The 13645-nt window shown below is 44.8% G+C and overlaps 1 long non-coding RNA gene across 1 annotated transcript; it reads left to right on the top strand.

Moving 5' to 3' along the window:
* The first annotated feature begins 944 nt into the window (after nucleotides 1-944).
* Nucleotides 945-12728, top strand: LOC120595440 (uncharacterized). Its single transcript, XR_005650825.1, has 2 exons — nucleotides 945-1046; nucleotides 12311-12728. It is a non-coding gene; the product is annotated as an uncharacterized LOC120595440 (long non-coding RNA).
* The last annotated feature ends 917 nt before the right edge of the window (nucleotides 12729-13645 follow it).

The raw sequence follows: 13645 nt of genomic DNA on the forward strand, positions 1-13645 counted from the left end.
CTAGAGAGCAGCCTCCGCTGTCACACGAAGCAGGTTTCTCCTGTCCCGAGGACCAGCCCCCACGTTCTCTGCCTCTAGCTGATGCCCAGGTTCCCCTGCCTTCCTCAGCTTCTTTTCAAGAATTTCCTGGGCTCCTCCTTCATCCCATATTTTCAATAGCAAGTGACTAGATCAATACTTCTTACTTGTTCCCTTCAGATGCATAGTACTTTTTAGAGAGCTGTGTGCTGTGCTACATCCTAATGTGAAGTGGGCGTGGGGACCTGGCTTTGATATACACATTGTTTTTAATGTGTGTTTCTGGTTGCTTCATTTGTTTGAGTCTCCCTGGCTTCTCACATCTAAATAGCAAGGTGTTAACTTAATCAGTGATTTTCAATGTAGACAGCAGGGTATCAGAATCATGGGGAGTAGGGGTTCAGTACTTCTTCAAACTGTGTGGTCCAGGCTATTCTTGATCACTTTTATCAAAACATATGTGTCCTATGTCACTTTTTCCAGGGCTCTGCCTTCTAGATGACAGAAAGCAAACCTGACAGATCACCCTCACCCCTGAGATTCCACGTGTGACCTCCATATCTCAGCCCCAGTTCAAATCTGCCTGCTGATGGAATTGTCTCATTTCTTTAGTGTTGGATGGAAAAAAGATTGTGAATCACTCACTGTTCCAGATGATCTGTCAGATCCATGGCAGACGATAATTTCTATAAAATGCTAGTGTGAACAGCTAAGTCATTTCCCTATGATTTATGCTGCAGAACAAAGGAAAGGATAATTAGTCTTAAAAACAATGGGATGGGTAAGGGGATGGGGGTCACGTCATGAGTCACACAAAAGGTTTGCGTAATGGAGTCATCTGGACCGGCCCTGGGCTGTCCGTAAGCGAGGTCGCTCTCCCTGTACAGCGATGTGGTAATATTCGTGATAACCCAAAGCTCCTCTCATCCCAGGAACTCCGCTCAGACAGGTCTCTGCAGAGAAGGCTGTCCATTTTCCTGTCCATTTCACACCACTGATGAACTCTTTCGTGTTCTCCATCGCTGTGGGTAAGTCAACTTAAGCATTTAATGAGTGTCCGCTGAGCCTAGAATCAAGGCTGGATGGGAAGCAAGGGAAGCAAAACCCAAGTAAGCTTCAGGCCCTGCTCTCAAGCGGCTCTTAGTCCAGCCTCCTCCCCTTGAGACAACTCATAAGTGAGGGGAGAGAAATCTTGGAGAATGAAAAGAAAACCAGGCCTGTCCTCATTTATTCACTCGCCAAGATTTCTCAGGTGCAGGGATGATGAGCACACCTGGAGACTGGCATTTCACTGAAAGCAGTGAGGACCAGGGCTGTCATCTTCTGCCCCAGTTTAAGCCATTTCTTGTTCACCCCAGCTTGACAGTCTATCTCGGTCCAGATGATGCAGGACAGAGCAAATTTCCGTAAGTGGGCCTGCAGCAAGACAGGGTTCTTGGCTGAGTGCAAGAAACAATTTAAATGCACGCTAGAGTTAGAGTCAAAAGGAAAGCTTATTAGAGACGGGATAATATTCTATAGACAGAGCATGGTCTCCTCTCAGAGGCAGAGAGCGAGAGGGCCTGAGAGAGACTCAGAGAGACAGAAACAATAGAGACAGGATGGTGAGAGACAGAATAAAGTCACAGAGTGTTGGGGAATTTAGTTTATGTATCATTCTTAGTTTCTGTGAATTACAACTGAAAGACTTTGTTTACCCATTTTCCTTTGATGGTATGGGCATGCGGTTCGAAAGGATAAGAATATGTAGTGTGAAAAGGTAAGAATATGTAGAGTGAAAGGCCTGCTGGCAATTCCCTGCCTTTGATCCATAGGTTCCCCATGGTTTTAGCCTAGGGAATGAATTATTTTATTTTGTGTAGGGAGCCGCTTAAAGACTCTTTTCCTATTTTCCCCTCAGGGTGTCCCTTCCAGGGTAAATGGATTATTAACAATCCCAGCAGAAATCTTCCTTTGTTCTGCAGGTTTCCTCTTGGCCTGGCTGCAGGGCTGATCAGCATATTGTATTTTCTGAATGTAGTCTGATTTAACACTCTGGTTCTCTTGCTCCTCCCTATATTACAGTGACCCAGCCAATGACCTACTCGGAGCTGGGGATGGGAGGGTATGGGTACAGTTGTGCTCTGACTTGAGTTCCTTCAGCTTCCTTGGAAACTCAGAATCTGAGCTTCTATCCTCATAAAAATATAAACACACCAGATTCATGCTTCTACCTAAATTATATTCCTACAAAATTTTTACCACAACAGGGTTTTGCTATTACCATAGTAACCCCTGCGTGTGACTAGCAGACACCAGAGAAAGGAGGAGGAAAATGCAGAGAAGCCCAAGCTTCAGAATGGTGCACGGAGAAAGGGACGGCCAGGTTGGGCTGGCAGCCATAGGCCTGAGCCTGCCAGGAGGGCCTGCGGTCTCTGCCTGGCCTGGTGGGCCCCTGACAGTGGGGGTGGTCTGTGCTTCTTTTTTTGCAGCTGTATTTGCCATAAGTTATAGTATCTGGAGGCCCAACAACAGTGACGTTGCTCTGCTTTTGGTCTGGTTGACATGCAGATGCTCCTGCTCTCTCTGTCTCTGTCTCTGTCTCTCTCTGTCTCTCTCTCTTTCTCATTCCCCACCTCCCTCTTTCTTAGGAGAAATAGAGGAAGATACTTTTGTTTTCAGATGGTGTTATTCTCTGGCATAGGATGCAAATAAAGTAGAATACAATATGGGGATGGAATCAAAGAGCCAGAAGGAATGCCAGGAGCTGAAAGCACTCTGTCCCCGTCACCAGTGTGCACAGTCCTTTAGTCTCTGTTCCTTCCAGGTCACAGGCCCATGGCAACAAAGAGCCTCCGTTCGGGCTTCCAAAACAACAATGACAAGAGCAACAAATAAGCAGAAACCCAGCCACCGCATTAGGCAGGGTGGGCTGTGACAGAATCTGGGTGAAGGGGAGGTGGATAAAGACAATAACGTATGCGACATCATGCAAGTAAAGTGCTTACTGCAGTGCCTAGGTCTGAGCGAACAGGTTTGCCATTTTAAAAAATGCAGTGGAAGTGTTTGTTGTTCCCAGGGACACCTTCATTGAGGAAGCGGTGGGCTTCCTCCTCTAGGTCACAGTTGTAAAATAGGTTCTGATTCCTAAGACTGGAATCACCACTAAACTTTTGGGGAGTGTTGCCTTAAAGCAGCTGTGTGTATGTGTGTGTTACTCACATACACACACAGAAACTTTTTATAACACTTAACTCTCCAAGCAATATTGTTGCAGAAATGTTGCGAAACAAGACCAACGAGAAACCAAGCACCACTCCGAGAGTTGGAGAACTCAGGTTTATTACACTGGCAGTCCAAAAAGAGTTAGCGCTCTGAAGATGTGGGCCCCGAGCTCAGGGGCAATTTTGCTTTTATATCCACGCTGTACAGTTGGCATGGGCTGATAGGTTGATTTGTCCTCAGATAGTTACAGACCGCGGGGGTTGCTATGGGTTACACGCGCGTGTGGGAGTTGCTATGGGCTACGGGCAGTTACAGAGCATGAGATTTTCAAACTGGAATTTAGGTAATACATCTGTTATCGAGACAGAACAATCAAAGGGGAGGGTGAGTCTTCAGCTGATTTCGAGATCACTCTGCTCTTCGGCCTATGCAACAAACATGTCCACAGAAGCAAAACAAAGAGCTAATTACAAGATTAGCCATTTAAGTGGAAAATTCCTCTTCACAATAGATGGTGACACTTCATATGTTTTAAACTCCTATATGCATTCTTCTAGACATCAGGATAGAAAATACATAAGGGACATAATTTCCGCAATAATAAACCAAGAGCCCTGGGAATGCACACGTCTCCCCCTTCACCCCCACCCCACCCCCAGGCCTTTACATGTGCTGCTCCTGCCCACTTTCTTCTGTTAATAATGCCTGTGCATCCATCAGCATAGCTCTGAGCATCCACTCATACTAAAACTCCTCTGGTGTCCCAGGCTTGGTTAAGAGCTAAACCTAAAAGAAGTTTTCTTAGAAGATGTGACATTTCTGTTTGCAATTTGACTAAGCTGTCACTGGGGCATGGGGGCACCTCTGCTGGCTCTTGGCAGACAGTGCAGAGCTGGAAAGCATCAGCTGTAAAAGCAATAGAACAACAGTAGTGTCTTATCAAACACCTACTGTGGGCAGGGGATCCACAATGGGCTAAGTGATTTAAAATCTCATTCAAATGCTCTCATTGGTGTATCCAGTTCACAATTAGAAAACTGAGGCTCATAGAGGGTTAAAAAAATTTCCCTAAGTGGGTATGTAATGTACCACATGATGACTGTATCGTATATTCAAAACCTGCTAAAACAGCAGATCTTAGTTCTCATCACACATAAAAAAATTTTTAACTATGTGTGGTGATGGATGCCGACTAGACTTATTGTGATCATTTTGCCATACAAATATTTGATTCATGATGTTGTATCCCTGAACCTAATACAATGTCATATGTCAATTATACCACAAAAAAAGAGATCCATGCTTGCTTATATTTAAATTGTAGCAGTATAACAGTAAAGGAGATAAAGTTATATCATTAAGAAAACTTTTTATATACTAGAGAAAGAGATCAGTACTCACATATTTAAATTGTAGCAGTGTGACGATAAATGAATAAAGACATATCATTAAAGAAAAAACTTCTCTAAGTCAAACAACTATCACATAAATGGTAAAGCAGGTGTTTAAACACAGGACTTGGGCCAATGCCCGTGGTCTTCACCGCCGTGCGAAGTTGCTTCCTTTCATTAGGCTTTCTGTGGCGCTTTCTCAGCCCACCTGTGTGCACAAAGATTCTAAAACAATGCGGCCATTTTGTGCCAATAGTTTTCTGCCTCCTGCGTAAGCCTTGGTCAAAATCCTGGCAGCAACAAATCAATAGCTAAATTCTGAAGATGTGATGCTGGAGTGTCATTGGCCAGTGCAAAAGCCTGGGCGATGGGTCAGGGAAGGTGTGTGCTTTGCTCGGGGTGGGTCAGCATTTCCATTTCATGCTTCATTGATTTCTAGTCAAAATTTATGCAAGTCCTGAAAGCCGGAGGCTCTGCTCTGGGTTCAATCCACACGCAGTCTCTTTTTTCTGATTTGGGGTTTAAAAATTATTCTTCTTATGCAAAGTTGTGTTTCTAATGAAGATGCCTAAAGGCTGATTTGAAACTGTCAGACACCATCGGTCACACAGAAAAAGCCAAAGGAGGCCTGTCTGATGCACCAGCTGTGTATAGATAGCTCAGAAGACAGGCAGTTTCCTATTAAAAGCAACGGAGGGAGGTCATTCTGTCATTCTGAGCGGTGCCTTTGCTGTTCCTCACCACCCCCCCACACACAAACACACACCCTGGTGAGGTGATAGCCGGAGGCAATATGACCTAGTGGTTAAGAGTAGGCCTTTGAATAGACTCGTGTCTTCTGCTTGCTACCTGTATGAGCTTGAGTGAGTCTCAGATCCTTCATCTGTACCATGGGGGCACACATGCTCCCCTCATACAGGTGGTGAGGGGATTAAATAAAATCATGTATATACAGCATTTCACAGCAGTACCTAGAACACAGTGAATGCTATGGTTCACTAAACAAATCCGGTGGACTTCGGATTAGCCAGTGAGGAATGTTCCCCTACTCAGAATCCAGGAAGGGTCATGAGTCTCAGAGAAGAAAAGGCAAACACAGGCTTCTCCTAGGGGGAGCCTGATGAAAGGCCCAGCACCAAGTGAGACCTGTGGGGAAGAAGAGCAGAGAGAGGAGGTCAGGTGACAGGTCCGTGAGAAGGGCCCATTGACAGCCCTACCCAGGCCAGATCCACTGATGCAGGATGGGGCAAATCCCCTGAGTGGGGATTAAAGTCCTGCACTGAGACAGGGTTGGTGAGGGTTTTTGACTGTACACAGGAAAGAGTTCAAATGGACCCCAGAGTTAGAAACAAAAGAAAAGTTTATTAAGGAAGAAATAACACTCCACAGACAGAGTGTGATCGCCTCTCAAAGACAGAGAATGAGAAACGGATATAAGACAACGAGAGAGGGAGACAGAGACCCTGAATATTTGGGGAATTCAGTTTATATATCATTCATAGTTTCTATAAATTACAGTTTAAAGGCTTCGTTTCCCTATTTTCCTTTGATGGTATGGGTATGCAGTGTGAAAGCATGCTAGCAATCCCCAGGTTTTGCTCTGTAGCAGCCGTCCCCAACCTTTTTGGCACCAGGGACCGGTGCTCCTGTGAGAATCTAATGCCTGATGATCTGAGGTGGAGCTGAGGCGGTGATGCTAGCGCTGGGGAGCAGCTGCAAACACAGAAGAAGCTTCCCTGGCTTGCCAGCCGCTCACGTTCCTCTGTATGGCCTGGTTCCTAAGAGGCCACAGACTGGTACCAGTTCGTGGCCCTGGAGGTTGGGGTTTCCTCATGGCAGGCCGCAGGGCTGATTAGCACGTTGCAAGCTCTGAATAGAGCCTGATTTGACAGTTAGCTCTCATGCCACCTCCCTACATTACCTCCTTAAGCTCTGCTCCACTTTGAGCTCTGGCCTCCTCATAGGTCTCCCTGCCTCCAGTCTCTAGTCTGGCTCCATGTTGCTGCCAGAGGGATTATTCTAAAAGTTAGATCACATCACTGCCCCATTAACCCTTCTGTGGTTGGCTACTGTCCCGAGTCAGAGCAACTGGGCAAGGTCTGCGAGGCTCTGGTTCTGCTACTTAGGAACGCGCGGGTATTTACAGAACATCCAAATAAGAGAGGCTTAAGCAAGCAAAGACATTTCATGATTTTACTTGCAAGAAGTCTAGAAGTAGGCCATCAGAGCTGGAGCACTGGCTCGTCTCATCAAGGCTTTCTCTTTCCAACTTTCCACTTCACCCACCTCAGCATGTGGATTTGCCAGCTCAGGGCAGCAAGCTGCTTGCTGCAACTCCACATCACGTCTGTACTCTGAGTAGAAGCAAGAGTTCCTAACCAGCTGTCGTGACTGTCGCCTTTGTGAGGAGAGCAAAGCACATTTCTGCTGTAGACCCCAGCAGATAGGCGTTTATGTGTTATCAGCCAGACTGTGTCACACATGACCACTCCTAGCCGCAAAGAAGACAGTGAAAACGTGCATTAAGCTTTTCCAACCATGGTAAGCTGTCAAGGGAAAAGGGGCAGAAGGCCCATTAGGTCAGCCTGGCAACTCTGAAGCCACACTGGCTTTTCAAGCTCCTTGGTGACCACTTGGTCCCTTGCCCAGCCTGGCTGGGGTTGACGCAGGGATCCTAGAACATCCTGACCTCCCATGAGTTCTCAGTCTGGACTATCCTCCCCACCTCACTAGTCTGGTGAGTCCCTGCTCCTCCCTCATGGCTCAGCCCATTGCAGCTCCTCTGCGTGACCCAGATCCCTCCACAGAGTCCTGCACGAGCTGCGACCTGCGAACCTACTCTGTGACGGCAGGTATCCCTCCATCTGATGACCCTCGGAAGACTGGGAGCTCTTCCAGGGCAGGTGCTGAATCTCGCTCTTCGTTTCTCAGATTCCAGGCCTAAAATCTTAATTATATTTCTTTTCTCTTTTTCCATAGCTCATCTTTCTGATCCATGGTAAATCCTGTCAGCTCTATCTTCAAAATATATCCAGACTTCCGATGCTCTCACCACCCCCGCCGCCCTCCACTCTGCTCCCCCCACCATCATCCCTTACTTGTATTACCTCAGGGGTGTTCTAACTGATCTCCCTGCTTCTTCCCTCGCCCTACCCTTATCCAGTTAATTGTCACCACAGCAAATCATGTCACTCCTCTGCCCTAAACCCTCAAATGGCTCCCCATTTCACTCAGACTTGAAGTCAAAGTTCTTCTCATGGTTTATAAGGCCTACGGGATCTCCCCCCACTTCTATTTCTCCGATCTCATCTCCTACAAGTGTTCTTCTGGCACACGCGGCCCCAGCAACATTATTGACTCCTAACTCACCTTAGCCAGCACTGTTCTGCCTCAGGGCCTTTGCATAGCTAGTTCTTTGGACAGCTCTGCCCCAGACGTCTACATGGCATGCTCCCTCACCTCCCTCTGGCCGCTATTCAGTGTCGTCATTACAGTGAGGCCTTCCCTAACCACCCGATTTAAAATTGCAAAGCCCCACTAACATCCCTCATCCCCTTTCAGCTTTATTTTTCTTCAGATTTATCTAACATAGTAGATAATCTGTGTAGTAATTGTTGGTCTCCATCACTTGCCCCGTAGATTATAAGCCCCATGAAGGTTGTTTTGTTTTCTGCTATATTAATGGCACTTAGAACACAAAATAGTTGCTCATCAAATATTGTTATTCAATTAATTGAACGAATGACTTTTTATACCCCCTTAAACCATGAAACAATGCCTGGCCAATAACAAAAGATCAGCAAAGGTGTTGACCTCCTGAACAAATGTGACTGACTGAACTGGGAAGTGCAGAGAATGAATGTGCTGTGCAAAGGCTCTGTTAAGAAGCTGGCATTGGGACAGTGTGTGAGGAACCAGGCCTCACAGCACTGGGAGCAGAGCGTGGGGCAGGAGAGGGCTGGGAAAGGGAAGAGAGGGAGAGCGGTGACATTCAGGCCATTCATTGCATCCAGGATTAAGTTCGATTAACCCCCCAAAAGCAACTCAATTCTATTTTCTCTTTCATCCTTCAAGTTCAAGTTCTATTAGCAAAAGCTGCTGCCCACAGCAGGAATCTTGATTTAGAGAGTAGGAGGAGGGCTATTTTTGTGCAGATGGAGGAAAAACAGAAGAATAGGAAGCCCCACTGACTTTTCTGGGTGAGCAGCAGAACAAAGGGTTCAGTTAGGCTGGTGGATAGCCTGACCAGAGATAAAGTAGGGAAGAGAAAAAAGGAAAAGAAAGGACTTGGTGCCATGCCCAAAACTCGGTCACTTCTGTAATGCAAACTGTGTTTGTGACCCATTTTAACTGCGGTTGGTTGTGTGTGTCATAGAGGTGAATCTGGGCAAATCTGGTGGTGGTTTTTGAAATTCAATTCAGCTTGGATACATTTGGTACCAGGTTTGCCTCTGGTGTGTGGTTTCTCCAATAAGCAATTTAATTCTGGTAATTCATTTTCTGAACTTCGGAAAAGACTGTGAGTCTTACCTGCTCAAAGTTGGAACATGCAACACCAGCGAGATGCAGGAAGACACAACTATCCCCGTAAAATTTAGCCATATACACTTTGTGAGTTTCTGAATAATTATGTAAATAAGTTTCCCACAGGACATCTAACTCCAAAGTGGGAAGAAACTTAAGCTCCTGGACATGTGGCCACAAACGACACTAGACATGGCGATTGATAATTTGTAGTTTTAAAGTTGAAATGAGAACAAATGTGTGTTTAAGGTGGGGATGGATGCACTCTAGAGCTTTAGCTTTCAGATCATTTGTTATGGTTCTGAGTTTCCATTCTGTTTATTTTTTTAATAGTCACCTGCAGAAAGAATGCAAGTCCAAGTTTTGTAAAGCTTCTGTGTGACTGTGTGTACTTCCATTCCCTCCAAACCTGTAAAACACATATTAAGCCTTAAGAGTGTTTTCTTGCAAAATAATGTAGGTTAAGACAAACGAGGAGCTTAATTTTGCCTGATGTTGTAAAATAGGCTACTTAAAGGTGCTCAGTGTTATATTTGAGGATAAATCATTTTAAGAGCAGCAGAAAATAAGAGAACTCAAGTAACAGAAGCCTAGTTTCATATTTGTATAATTATAATTTAATAAGCAATATAAAAATTTAATGAAATTGTGCTGCAATTAAGTTTTTATTAATTTTAAAACATGTAAGAAATAACGTGGCTGCTATGCTGCCTGTATTTCTGGACTGTAGTTTAATTAATTTAATACTGAAATTTCACTATTTCCAATTGTCATAAAATAAGGTTCTTGGCACGTTGTTGTTGCCAGCTTTTCTTGTTGGAGAACTCTGGTGGCAAAGAATTTATAATCTCATTCTTAGACATTCTGGACATTTGCCCGACCTACATGTTTATTAAATCCTTCTGAAATTTCCTTGAAAGGAAACCAGAAAAGAAGAAAACCTGAAAACTAGGATAGAATTTCCTTTAAAATCCTTTGAAAATGGATCAGAACATAAATCAGAGATCACATCTTTTTCAAGTTTGAACTGCTGACTTTACCTATTTCCTAATCTGAATTTTTAAAAAAGTTATAGTTAATAATCATAATCCTACAATTCCTCTTGAATATTAACTCTGTCAGATACCTTCGAAGAAGACTGGTCAGTAATCAATTTCTGTTGAACTTGATTTCAATATTCACAAAAGGATTAATAGAAGTTGTTTATAAATCACTTTAATCTTCTTGAAAGAAAAAAAGCATGTGAATAATAATAATAAAGAAAAAGCATGGCTGTATACATGATAGCATCAACGATATAGCCACAATTGTCCCAAACTTTCTGAAATAATCCCGATTCAATTAATTCTATTTCTTCCATTGATGTCAATTGGTTAAATGTATAGTTGAATGAGATTTTAAAATTGTGAGCTTTCTTTTCTGTAAAACCAAATTCAGACATTAGCAAGAACCCTTGGTGAGACCACATGTCTCATTTTCTAGTTTAGACATTGTCAGTGTGACTATACTACTAATGCTGATGCATTGTATTAATTTCTTCCAATTCCTCTGCGAGAATGCCAAGGGAAAAGGGTATGCAAAATCTTCTTCACAATGAATGGCAGGCAAATTTGCCTTGGGTAGGACCACATCCCCGGGTCATGGGGAAAAGCAATGGAGAGAGGAGGCCTCCCAGTCCCAGGACATGGGCGCCATGTCCAGCTGAGGCTCCAAGCTAACAAACTGGCCGTCAAAATCCCTGTTTGTCCACTTGCAAAATGGACCAAACAATACCTTCCTCCTCCTTGGATTTTTGCAAGATCCCATGAGGTATTTGTAAAACTGCTTTGGAAACGACCTGTTGTGAACCAGGCTGGGGGCCAGGCATCCTAACCTGAGGGCCTGAGGAACCTGTGCAGGAACTCAGCTGAGAAACCTGCACAGCCGAGCAGGGCTGAGCGGCCTCAGCCAGAGAAGAGCTGGGCTCCGGCAGCTCCCTCAGCTGCAGGAAAGTTGGAGAAGGCGGAGTGGGCTGAGGCGCCAAAGGATCCTGGACATGAGGGCTTGCTGCCTCTGCCCAGATCCGAGCATCTGGGGTGAGCTACTTGTATCTCTTGAACTACAAGCCGGGCCCTTGGCTATCTTGGGGAAGATGGTCTGTGGGACGCCCCCAAAAAACCCCAGACTATGAACTATAAAGTGATAAGATGCCCTCTCCTCTTCTATTGTAAATTTACATTACTGAGTAAAAAGTAAATAATAATATTTATTCTCTCTTTCCATCTACCCTTTCCCCGGTTCTCGCCCCTGCCTTTAAGAACCCACTTCCCTCACTCTTGGGGAGAAAGAGAGGATCAATTTTTGTTGATTGTAAAATGTTCCTAGTTTAATCCTGAGCTTGTTATACAAATGAAAGGGAATCTTGTGATCAGACCCAGATTCGATGTTTGCCTGTATACACCTGTATACAATTAAAACCTCTCATTGAACCAACTGTAGATCTGTATGTAAATATAGCATGTAGCAGTTGTCTGAACACTGTGTAACCTTGGATACCTGGCAACCCAACTTTCTCAATCTCGTTGCTAAGGCAACAGGAAAGAGATGGGTGTGGGGGAGCCCAGCATAGCTATCTACGTGCCTTGCTGCCAGCAGGAGGAAGTGGGGTGGAGGAATGGGGAGGGGCCTGGGCCGCCTACCTCTCCAAGGTCCATCTGAAAAGGCCACAGGGACAGAGCAATGTCCAGTGTCACCTATGGCCAGAGAACCTCTAAGTGGGACCCTATTATACACTCCTAGAAGAGTACCGGGCAGATAGGGTAGGCTGGGGGTGGGGAAATTGTAGACAGAAGTGGGGTGATGGAGAGGGAGGCTAGTGAGTTGAGGAGTGTGGGGGAAAGGGAGACAGCAGCCATCTAACGAGATGAAGTCTGGATCCAGAATATAGCTGGCACAGAACCAAACATGAGACAATTCAGAACATAATTGTAGCCACAAAATCCACACCTGTGAATTACATGTTAGCTTGGTTAATCCTGTAATGAACCAGCAGTGAGTAGTTGAAAGGTAAAGCTGAAGGTTTTAGAATATTCTAAAGATCACATAGGAGACAAAGATATTAAAACAGGAAAGTACCTGCTTCTACCCCACTACTACTTTGATCAAAGACCCTGTGTTTGCTCATTCTCTTTTAGTCCCAGGCACTTCGGGAGCTGCTGGCTTCTGGACAGACATAGTCCAGTCCAAGAACCACACCACAGACAACCAGTCCTGAAAATGGCATAGAAACAACATCAAGAAACCCTGATCACAAAGATATGAATCTCTTAAATGGGTGGACCCCAAGTTCCTGAGAAACATGTGCTTTTCTAAGAAAGGCCTGAAGAAGATGCAGCCAACCACACCAAGGCCATGCATGCATGTGCTGAGGTTGTCAAGGCCCTTGTAAAGCACAAGGAGATCAAGATCCCAAAGGGTGGCAGTCGCAAGCTCAATTGGCTTGCCTACATCGCTCACCCCAAGGTTGGGAAACATGCTTGTGCCCGCATGACCAAGGGTCTCAGGCTCTGCTGGCCAAAGGCCAAGGCCAAGGCTCAAAAGAAAAAAAAAAAAGACCAAGAGTCCCTGTGTTTACTCTTGTTTCCATCAGATTTGACCTGCAGAGCCCAATTCTCTCTCCAAGCATAGGAAAGCAACAGCCCTTGTTCTCCTTCAGTGCATGGAGCGGGAGGAGGGCCCTGCTCCTGAAGTGGAAAGTCCTCTCATGTGCCCTCAATCCAGGCAGTGCCTCCAGGGCCAGGCCTTCATGGCCCTGAACCACCTGTCTCCACCTACCATATATAACTTTCGTTATTTCGTTATTAAGATTTACAACTTTTTAAAGATGTAGAGACATTCACAAAGACAAAGAGGCAATGGATCATTAAAACAATTATTAATGAAAAATTTAAAAATTTTGGTTGGAGAGGAAGGTCAGTCAATGAACACAGGGATACTTGTATTAGAAAAATCTAAGCTGAATATAGGTGCTAAAACTGAGCCTCAAATTTAGACCAGAGCTTTTTGGCAGCCAAGTCTAAATCATCAACTCAATGAGGTTCTAATGATCTTATAAGCACTAGAAATGTCAATTGCTGTGCCTTATGCCTCCTGGCCTTGCAAAGGATACTGCCTATGTCCACAGCCCCTGTTGCTCTCCTGAGCCCACCCTCAGTTATGCCCACATTGGCCAGATTAAGGCAATCCTTCCATAAACTGATCATTCACTCATAGAGCAATTATCTTTTGAGGACTGATGATGCACCAAGCTCTGTGACAAGTATTGGAGATGAAGCATCAAATGAGATCATCAAGTCTCTTCCTTTTGGAAATTCGTATTCAACAGGGAAGAAAACCCTAAACAAATAATTCTCCTTTGATCTAGCAGGATTGGATAAACTGGACCAATCAGATTCTTTTCTCAGAACCTGGGAATTGAGACAATAAATAGGAGCCAGGGAGCTGAGAGGTCATATAGATCTGGGAGTTGA

Source organism: Pteropus medius, unplaced genomic scaffold (genome assembly GCF_902729225.1).
Source record: "Pteropus medius unplaced genomic scaffold, Ma_sr-lr_union100, whole genome shotgun sequence".
NCBI classification, from domain to species: domain Eukaryota; kingdom Metazoa; phylum Chordata; class Mammalia; order Chiroptera; family Pteropodidae; genus Pteropus; species Pteropus medius.